Source organism: Propithecus coquereli, unplaced genomic scaffold, assembly GCF_000956105.1.
Source record: "Propithecus coquereli isolate 6110/MARCELLA unplaced genomic scaffold, Pcoq_1.0 Scaffold6, whole genome shotgun sequence".
Lineage (NCBI taxonomy): Eukaryota > Metazoa > Chordata > Mammalia > Primates > Indriidae > Propithecus > Propithecus coquereli.
Window position 1 is genome coordinate 12,391,264 of NW_012151951.1, and position 11,561 is coordinate 12,402,824.

Below are 11,561 nucleotides of genomic sequence, written 5' to 3' on the forward strand. Positions count from 1 at the left end.
AACACTTCTCGTGGAATCCAAGATTCTTCATTGGAGAAATAATATTCTGGAGCACTTAGAGCTTTCACTGACCTATTTCTAGGAATGATGTTGTGAAATTCAGCAACTCTTACGGGAATTTCTTATCTCTAACACCTAGCACCTGCTGAGGCTGTCCCCTAGAGCTTTCCACCTCCCCAACAAAGTGACAGGACTAGTCTTTTTTTTTTTTTTGAGACAGAGTCTCACTCTGTTGCCCAGGCAAGTGCCATGGTGTCAGCCCAGCTCACAGCAACCTCAAACTCCTGGACTCAAGCGATCCTCCTGCCTCAGCCTTTTGAGTAGCTGGGACTACAGGCATGTGCCACTGTGCCCAGCTAATTTTTTCTATATATATTTTTAGTTGTCCAGCCGATTTCTTTCTATGTTTTTAGTAGAGATGGGATCTTGCTCTTGCTCAGGCTGATCTTGAGCTCCTGAGCTCAAATGATCTGCCCACCTTGGCCTCCCAGAGTGCTAGGATTACAGGCGTGAGCCACTGTGCCTGGCCCGACAATACTAGTCTTGGTGTCAATAAAATCCTTCATTTACTGAGCTGAAGTTCTCTATGCTGTTTTCAAGGAAAATGACAACCTGGAGTAAACCAGTAGCTCCACAGTGCACTCCAAGTCATATTCCTACTGTTTCTTATCTTGGCTAAATTTTCATTAAAATCAGAAGGTCACAGAAAGTAGAAATATGTTCTCCAAAGTTGGGTTCCTAGAATTCAGCGAGTGGAAAGGCATAAATTCCTCTTTTGAGGCATTTGTTCAATGAATCCAAGGAAAGAACATTAGAGGTAGTAAAATTTGTTGACAGTAGTATAGGTTTATTTTTTAAAGTTATTTAAATTTTAATAGCAGGAATATTTGTAAGCAAACTTGAGTAAAAGAGATATTCAGCTATAATTCCTCCACAATAACATTGTTTTGGTTTGGCTCCTCTGGTTTTCATATAAATGGTTGCACATGGCATATATGTGATCCATATGATAATGGGCATGAAGTGATTATACTATTACACCAATAAGCTCCTACTACCAAGATGTTTACGGTATTACACAAAATGTGTAATGGAAAGCCATCTCCAGGTTGAATCTTAATAAGGAAGTTATACTTCTTATCAAAGAGTTTAGATATTTCCTCCCTCTGGGAACACTTACAGAGGCTGAGGGGAATATGGTTGCATCAACAATGCTTGGAGCACAGAGAAAAATGCCATTCTTAGGATTAACAAACATAATAGGCACCCAGCATTTTATAGATCATCTTGTAGGGAAACCGTATCTTCTAGGTAAGTCATCTGTTTTTACAGACTCCCCTTTGAAAATGTCTCAAGCAAAGACTAGAGCTTTCTCTAATAAGATAGAAGAGACCCTGAAGAGCCAGGCATTTCTGCTCAGGCAGTGTGGGATGGATGGGAGAGGAGCTACAAAACGTGAAATAAGCAGCACTTAGATGGGGCCGGACAGACTCTGTTCCATTACTCACATGAAGGTTGTGAGGAGGAATTGGAAACTTACAGCTTTGTAGTACGTACGTATCCCTCATAAGCAATTTTATGCTTTAGAGTTTCGACCATTCCTTTCATAATCTTAAAATCCTTTGCTGCTAAATTAACCTTGGTGATCTTGGTCAAATTATTTCACTTCCTTTGGTGTTTATATATGGAAACGATGGAGATTTATGGTTCTTTCTAGATCTAAAATGCTTTGATCTCAGGGGTGTATCAGCAGGGCTGCCATGTTGCACAGTTCCAGGACACCGATACTATCAGAGGTTCCTGGAGTCGTATAGTGCACTGCCAAGCAGACACACGCAGTGGCCCTGAGTATTTGGCCTTTCCTTCATAAAAGTCCTACCCTGCAATGTCCATCACGTTGCTTGTACATCTGGGTTTTATTGCAAATTGATGAAATCTCTGGCACAACAAATACCTGCTCAGGGTTAAGTTACTGATATGTTTCTTCCAGGCCCTGTCCACCTTCACTATTTCTAATCACGTTTTTCCGGAGGAGGATGTCTGAGGCCTCACCCAGTGTCCTTCCATCCTCCCACCTCCCACCCTCTCCTTAAAATTACCCGTGTTCCAGGAAAAGCCACAGGAACCATGAGGACCTAAAGCAATACCTTTTAAACTTGAGGAAATGTCTGGAGATATCTTTAAAATACAGATTCATAGGCCTCTAAGCCAGAGATTCTGATGCAATAGGTCTGAAGTGTGGCCTCAGAAATTGCATTTCTACCAAGCTGTCAGTTGAGGCTGCTGCTGCTGCTGCTGCTGCATTTATGGTGGAAGTGGTCTAAGGCAATCTCAGTCAGTGAAAAATGACCTTTTGAATTCGATTTCTGCTTCTATTTCCAACTGGTTCCCTCTCCCACTTGGCCTCCAGGTTGGCTATGTATGTAAAATGTTTCTATGGCGCAGGGAAAGTGGGATCACAGACATTTTCCCTGCTCCTGAGGTCAACATTGCCTAATGACTTCAGCAAACATAAATGCGTACAATGGCATCCCACCCACGCACATCTGGAGGGGGCCACCCTGGTGGCTGTAGTCCAGCCATCTAGCTGCCAGTGCTCTCAGCTAATGGCTCCTTGTTGGAGCAGTTTCCTGAGGTTTCTGTTAATCCTCCTATTTGAAAAGAGCCAAAGCCCCCAGAACAGCAGTTTTAAAGCTGGCTTCTGGCTTTATTAAGTCAGACTTTGCAAAGGAGATGGAGGCAGAAACATCTAATATGGAAGAAATAGCTCTGGAGGAAGAGGGCCAATATCCATAGGTAGCCCCAAATTGATCTCTTTCTCTGTCTCTGTTGGAACACCCACTTTTCTTTCCTACGGCTGTTCTGAGTCTATTCCAAATACCACCAGAGCAAATATTGATCCCTTTCTAGCCTGAACTGGGGCTGGGAAATTTCCTTACTTGCGAGAAATCAGGTGCAGTAACTGCTATGGATTGCCTGGCTTGTGTTCATGTCCACCGCATGCCCTTCCTCCCAGGAAATGCCAATTTCATTTATATTTCCACTCTCTTCCATTCAGTCTTGCTTCAGGAGAGGCTGGCCCCACTCTCAGACCCAGCCCTGGTTGTTCTAGGCCAATCATGGTGGTCTTATTTCCCATAGTAGTGATGGGTTTAGGTATGAGCGTATGACACCATTCTGGCCATTGAGACTTCAGGGGGTCTGCCGGGGGGCTTCTGAGGAAGGTTTTCTCTCCTTAGAGAGATGCACAGGAAGAGACATAGAGGAAGAGATCTATTCTTCCTTTGTATGTTGACATGTACAGTGTGATACCCAGACATGCTTTAACTCTCTTGTGACCATGAGAGAAGCTGGTCTGAGAACAAAGCTGACATCCTGAAGATGGAAGAATATCAGAATGGAAGAACTTCAGGTCATGAACCACTGAATCCCCCTACCTCAGACTTCCTCTTAGATAACATACAAATTTATTGGTTAAGTCACTTAGAATTAGTGATTTCTGCCACTTGTAGCTGAAGGAAATAAATATATATATTTGCTAACTCATGAGAAAACAAGATAAAACCAAAAAATCACACAGCCACAGGTAAGAGCTTTATAGGGTTCAGATGTCTGATTCAAACTCTAAAGGCAGACTTATGGCACAATTCACAGGACATCTAATTCTCCTTGTCATCCCTCAGCCATTCCGACCACAGACCCAGGAAGAAACAGGTTGGTGCAATGCCAGTCTGTGGGCATCTCAGCTCCTCCCAGATCCAGCTTTCTGCTCCTTGCTCAGTGCACACTGCCACGTGGCAGTAGGTTTTGCTCCAAGGGTGTCTATTCCAGCCTTCATGGGCCCTGCCTGGCTCCTGCACCCTGAAGGTAGGTGGCGCATGCATCTCTGGCTCCTAAAGATTCCTCTCCCTGGGCTTCAGGTCAGCTGCCCTGACTCTGAAGAAAGCACATTTGTTCTTCTGAAAAGTGTCTATAAACATCTGAGGACTTGATGTGACCTGTTACGTTTTTTCATATTCACATTGGCTGAAGTATATATAAAAAAAGCAACAGTCCCTGTTTCCCAATTAAAACCAAACACAGATCATCCAAAGTAGCCCCTGGATGTGGGGTTGAATCTGCACGTGCGGAGGAATGCCTCACATCTCTAACTTGGGTCACCAGAGAGGCACCTTTCTCACCGCCCTGGCTGCCAACACCACACTGGGAAGGTGTGGCTCTCCTTCTAATGAAGACAGGACCTTCTCTAATTATCCACAGCTCCTGTGAAATTGGGCCAGAACATTTGAGCCACCTGTTCTGAAGACTGAAAGATAGCAAAAAGGAAACAGAAAATAACATGACACCGGAAAACCAGTTCGTATGGCATAGTTTGCTCATCTTCAGGGTTCCTGCCCTTGAAGTCTTTGTAGATCAGTTTAAGGCATATATGTACACTCAAAATTATAGTATTGGGATTTACAGATAGAGTCATGAACTGAACCAAGGGAATTTGGTTGTTGTTGTTGTTTTCCAGTAGTCCAAACCTCAGTCAGTAGTGGACACAATACGAGTGTCCAATAAATACATATGCAATAAATACATAACTGAACCATCAACAGTGAGCAGAAGGGGGCTTTGATTGAAGCTTCAACCTTAAAAATATTTCTGAATCAAGGTGCAATAGGATTATGTGCAAAAAGGAACAGAAAGAAAGGAGTATGAGCTGGTTATGGGTAAAAACTACACTGATGTATAGAAGGCAATTAAAGTTTGGAAGGGAAGAAATAAATCTTTATGGTTTGTTTATTTTTTTTTTTTTTTGCAGAGAAAATGACTGTAGTCTTGGAGGATAATAGAAGAACAGTTGATATCAACTAGTATCTGAGTTCATTGAATAAAGGACATATCCATTTTGTCTTCCCTATAGTAAGTGAATGAACAAATGGCAGAAGACTTATAAAAACTAGAGAGAAACCAGGAGATAAATGAATATATTTATAATCATATTTTACTGCAAAAGTCAAATGATATGGCCAAAATAGAGGGGTAGTTTTTAGTAGTTAACAGATAATCCATAACTTACACAAATTTTTCTAGAGTATAGAAAAAGAGACAGTTCAACTTATTTTAAGAGATTAGTATAATCTTTTTTTTGAGATTAGTATAATCTTGATATGAAAACTGAGAAACACTGTATAGAACAATAAAATTATATATCAATTTTTTGGAAACACATATGTGAAGTTCTAAATAAAATATTAACTCCTTAAATTCAGAAGGTTTTTTTAAAAATAAAAATTACTGATCAAATATAGCTTATGCCTGAAATTCAAAATTATCATTAGAAAATCTATTGATAAAATTTGCATTAATGGATTAAAAGAGTAAAAATATATAATCATTTCAATAAGTATAGAAAAAGAAAAATAACTAAAACTTCAAAATAAACAATGATCTTAAAAATATTTTAGGAAACTGGAAATAAAATGGAATTTCTGTTTACAAACTCTTAACCCGATGAATGGTTTTCTGCCAAAACCTACAGCAAATATCCACTATTCAGCATTATACTGATGTTCTTAATGCAGTAAGACAAGAAAGTGAAACAAGATATAAGGTTTGGAATTGATGAGAGAAAATGTCATCATTTAGGGACAATATGATCTTTTATTTAGATAATTCATAAGACTCTACTTTTATGATGTATTGAGACTGCATATGTGAAAATTAATGTGTTGGAGTGTTTTGAATTTACTTGTGTATATATTTTAAAAGGAAGAAATGTGCTTTTAACATTGTTCCTAATTTTAAGAGAACCTCACATGCCTTTTACAGACTGAGTTAGAGCGAGAGACGGAATGTCATAGTGAACCAGTCATCATCAAGGTGGTTGGTAAAATCAACCGACTAAGATAAACACAGAATAAAACTTTAAGGGAACAATTCTTTCTAATAAACATTCTTATAAATTTAGTTTTCTATAATAAACATATTCCAACCTCTAAATTATAAGTTAACAGTCCTTAGAACAAACAAAACAAATATTTGAATACTGTAGGAAAGCTTTTTGGCCTTTTTAGCAGACAGATTTAGGGAGAAATTCAATTTTATTCTGACAAGATTCAGATTAAGTATAAATTTAACTTAAATTTTAATGTGATCAATTTATAAATATTTACTTATATTTTACTTGTCATCTAAGAATATATAATAAATAGCTGAGTATTTGTCTTTTGAAAGCACTTAACTCAATATTCTAGTTTTCAAACTTTCTACTTAAATTTCCAACCAAAACCTGTACTTTCTACATTCCACTGTTACTTCTATCCATGGCTGAATTAAAGAATATGGAGCTTAAAATTCACGTTTTCCCACATCAGAGAACCCATTTAAAACCATGAAGAGTTCAACAAGTTTGCTGGACTAAAGATCAATATGCAGAAATCAATACAGTTCCCATACATTAGTAACAATCTATTTGAAACAGGTATAGAAAAATAATCTCAATATTTTCAGTAGCAAAAACAGCTATTAAGTTATATTAATAAATAAATATAACAATAGATGGACAGGATCTGTGGAGAAAGATTTGTAATTGTTATTGAAGGACAATAAAGAAGGTTTGAGGAAAAGAAGAGATAATACCACTCTTATGGTTGAATTGTGTCTCTCAAAACAATATGTCTAAGTCCTAACCCCACTGCCTCAGAATATGACTTTATTTTGAAACAGGGTCATTGTAGATTTGGTTAGTTAAGATGAGGTCATAGTGGAGTAGGGTAGGCCCTTGATGCAATATGACTGATGTCCTTCTCAGAGGAGGCAAGAGAGACCAAGGGAGGAAGCAGTATGTGAAGCCACAAACACCGAGGAAGAAAGATAGCCAGGTGACATTAGAGGCAGAGGTTGGAGCTTCCACTAACCAAGGAATTCCTGGGACTACCAGAGGCTGAAAGAGGCCACCAAGGATCCTCCACCCCTGGAGGCTGTAGAGGGAGCATAGCCCTGCCAACATGTTGATTTTGGACTCCAGAGCAGTGAGACAATACCTGTCTGTCCTTTAAGCAGCTCAGTTTGTGGTACTTTGCCATGGCCCTAGGAAATGAATACGACCACTCTCAGTGGAGGGAAGACTTCAATACCAAAAAGAGTCATTCATTCATTCAACAGATATTTTATTGAGCTCCTATAATGTGCCAACACCACTTTATAAACCCGCAATTCTGCCATAAACAAAACAGACTAAAATCTCTGTCCTCAGGGATCTTCCATTGTAGATGTTAATTTGAAAAACTGATTCTAAAATTTTTATGGAGGAGTTCCAAGAACAACAAAAAAAGATATAGAACTGCGTGATATTGGTGTAAGAGTAGACAAATAAATAAATGGAACTCAAAAGAAAGTCAAAAACAAACTCATGCATGCATGTGAACTTGACATACGATAGATGTAGGATTGTTAGTAAGAAATAAGTGAACTACTTCATAAACGGGGTTGAGACAATTTATTATACCAGATAAAAGACCTATACTTATAACTTAAAATACATAATTTAAATCCATTAGGAGAAAATATAATAGATTATTTTTAGGACATTTGCATGAGGAGGGATTTTCTTAACATACACACACACATTATCCAAAAATTATTTAAAAAGCGCAGATAAATTTCACTACAAAATTAAATATTTCTATATGCCAAAAGACACTACAAAGTTAAAAGACACGAGTAGACAGGGAGAAAATATTTATAATACATAAAATAGAGGGATGGCATCCAACATATATAAAGAATTTCTACTAATCTAAAAAAATAATTGAAGGACTAGAATATACAATTTACAGAAAAGGAAATATATGATTGAGGCTTAACTCAATAGTGATCAGAGAAATTCAGGTTAAAAAAAGAAACCATTTCACTCATCAGGTTAGGAAAATTTGAAAGTGTGATGTTAAGTGGAAGGTTGCAAGTAGAAGTCCAACGTCAGTCTCACTGGGCTAAAGCCAAGGTGCAGAGGCAGGCTGTGTTCCTTCCTCAAGCCTCCAAGGGAGACACTTCCCTTGTCTTTCCCAACTTCTGACACGTCTCCCTGGTCCTTGCATATAGCGCCACTGTTCCAGAACTAGCAACAGAGCGTCAAATTCTTCTGGTGTCGCCATCTCTTTCTGACACAGCTGGGAAAGGGTCTCTCTGCTTTCAAGGACTCATGTGATTAGATTTGGCCTACTTGGAGGATGCAGGAGAGTCCGCCATCTCGAGGTGAGCTGAGTAGTAACCTTAGTTGCTGATTTTGCTTTTACTACCATGAGTGCGTGTGTATGTGTGTGCGTGTGTGTGTATGTACAGTGAAACCAAAATCAAAATATGAACATATCCATCAACCCCAAAAGTTTCCTTGTGCACTTTTGTAATGCCTTTCTCCCACCTTCTAACTCCTGCCTTCCCTGGCTCTAGACAACCGCTGGTCCACTTGCAGTCACTGTAGACTCATTTGCATTTTCTAGAATTTTATATAAATGGAATCATACAGTATATAGTCTTTTTTGCCTGGCTTCTTTCACACAGCATAGTTGTTTTGTGACTCATCGTGTTGTGTGAATCAATGGCTCATTCTTTGTTATTGCTGAGTAGTTTTTCATGGAATATCACAACTTGCATTCATATGTTGATGGATATTTGGAATTTTTTTAAAGCTTTTATGATTATTCATGTACAAGTCTTTGTGTGGACATATACTTTCATTTCTCTTGGGTAAATATCCAGCAGCGAAATGATTGGATCATATGGTAGATATATGTTTAACTTTTTAAGGGATTTCCAAACAGTTTTCCAAAGTGGTTGTATAATTGTACATTCCAGACAGCAATGTTTGAGTATTCCAATTCTTCCATATCTTCCCAAACACTTGGTGTATGTGGAAGGGCCAACTTTTTAAATTTAAGCTATTCAAATAGATGTGTTCTTCACTGTAGTTTTAATTTGCATTTCTCCAACAACTAATGATGTTGATTGACTTGAATTCTTCTAAATTTATTGAAACTTATTTTATGGTCCAGAATGTAGTCTGTTTTGGTAAATGTTCCATGTTCACTTAAAAGGAATGTTTATTCTACTGGTGTTATCTGGAGTGTTCTGTAAATGTTGGTTAGGTTGAGGTCCGTGACAGTATTGTTTAAGTTTTCTATATGTTCACAGATTTTCTGTCTACTTGTTCCATCAATTATTGAAAGTGGGTATTGATATTGAATTTTGCATTATAATTGTATGCTTGTTTGCAATTCTATCAGTTCTTTGATGTTGCTGGAATTGTTTATTTGTGTGGTTTTTTTCTTTTTTTTTTGAGACAGAGTCTCACTGTGTCAACCTAGGTAGAGTACAATGGCATCATTATAGTTCACTACAGCCTCAAACTCCTGGGCTTAAGTGATCCTCCTGGCTCAGCCTCCAGAGTATCTGGGACTGCCTGGATAATTTTTCTATTTTTAGTAGAGACAGGGTCTCACTCTTTCCTAAGCTGGTCTCAAACTCCTGAGCTCAAGTGATCCTCCCACCTCGGCTTCCCAGAGTGCTAGGATTACAGGCATGAGCCACCATTCCCAGCCAACAATTCTATCAGATTTTGATTCAAGTATTTTAAAGTTCTGTTATTATGTGCATAAATGTTTAAGTTGTGTCCTATGAACTGACCCATTTATAATTATAAAATTACCTTCTTTATCCCTGTTAATGTTCTTTGTGGTGAAATCTACTTTGATATTAATACATATAGCCATTCATCTGTTTTTTGATTAGTGTTCACAGATACATCTTTTTCTGTCATTTTATTTTTAACCTACTTTTTTCATGTCATATTTAAGATGAATTTCTTGTCGGCAGTATATTATTGGGTCTTTATTTTTATTCTGATTTGTCTGTCTCTGATTTTATTTTATTTTTTTATTTTTATTTATTTATTTTTTTGAGACAAAGTCTCACTCTGTTGCCCTGGCTAGAGTGCCATGGTGTCAGCCTAGCTCACAGCAACCTCAAACTCCTGGGCTCAAGCGATCCTCCTGCCTCAGCCTCCCGAGTAGCTGGGACTACAGGCATGCGCCATCATGCCCGGCTAATTTTTTTATATATGTATATTTTAGTTGTCCAGCTGATTTCTTTCTATTTTTTTTTTTAGTAGAGACGGGGTCTCACTCTTGCTCAGGCTCGTCTCGAACTCCTGAGCTCAAACAATCCACCCTCCTCGGCCTCCCAGAGTGCTAGGATTACAGGTGTGAGCCACCACACCCAGCCTGTCTCTGATTTTTATTGGAGTATACAGACCTTATTTAATGTGATTATTGATATGGTTAGGTTTAAATCTTCTGTCTTGCTATTTATTTTCTATTTGTCCCATCTGTTCTTTTTTTCCTTTTTCTTCTTTTAAAGACTTCTTTTGATTAATCATTTTTATTATTCCATTTTATCTCATTTATTGGCCTTTTAGCTATAACTATTTTTTTGTTATTTTAGTAGCTTCTTCAAGGTTTATAGCATCTTTAATTTTTCTCAGTATATCTTCAAGCGCTAGTGTACCACTTTACTTGTAGCATAAGAACATTCTGATATCATCCTTCCGTTTCTCCTTTCGTGGATTTTGTGCTATCTTTGTCATATATTTTACCTAAATATTTATTATAATCTCTACATTATATCATTATTGTTGTTTAAACAATTATCTTTTGAAGAGATTTAAATAATAAGGAAAAAATCTTATATGTATATCCGTGGAGTTACTGTTTCTGGTGTTCTTCATTCCTTTGTGTAGATACAGATTTTCATCTGACATTGTTTTGCTTCTTCCTGGAGGATGGCCCTTAACATTTCTTGTAGTGCATATCTACTGTTGATGAACTCTCTCAGTTTTTGTATGTCTGAAAATGTTTTTATTTTGTCTTCATTTTGAAAAGATATTTCCCCCCAGTGCCTTAAAGATGTTGCCCTGATATCTTTTTCCTTGCATTTTTTCAACAAGATACCTGATACACTCACTTTTGTTTCTCTGTACATAAGTATCTTTTTTTTTTGGCTGCTTGTAAAATTTTCTTTTTATCATTAGTTTTGAATGATTTGGTTATGACATGCCTCAGTGAAGTTGTCTTCATGTTTCCTGTGCTTGGAGCTCACTGAGCTTCTTAGATCTGTGGTTTAGTGTTTTCATCAATTTTGAAAAAATTTTGGCCATTATTTCTTCAAATATGTTTTCTTCCCACTCCTCTCTTTTGGTGACTCCAATTACGTACAATAGCCTGCTTAGGGTTGTCCCACAACTCACTGATGCCCTTGTCACACTATTTGAGTCTTTTTCTCTTTGTGTTCCATTTTGGCTAGTTTTTGTTACTAGTCTTCAAGTATACTAATCTTTTATTCTGTACTAATTTGGTGTTGACCCCCAAAATGTAAATGTTTTATCTAATACCTTGTAGTGTTTATCTATACAGGCTTGATTTGGGTCTTTTAAAAATACCTTCCATGTTCCTGTTGAACATATTCAAGATTTCCTATAGTTTTTTTTTCTTATTCTACCTTTTTGAACATGTGGAATACAT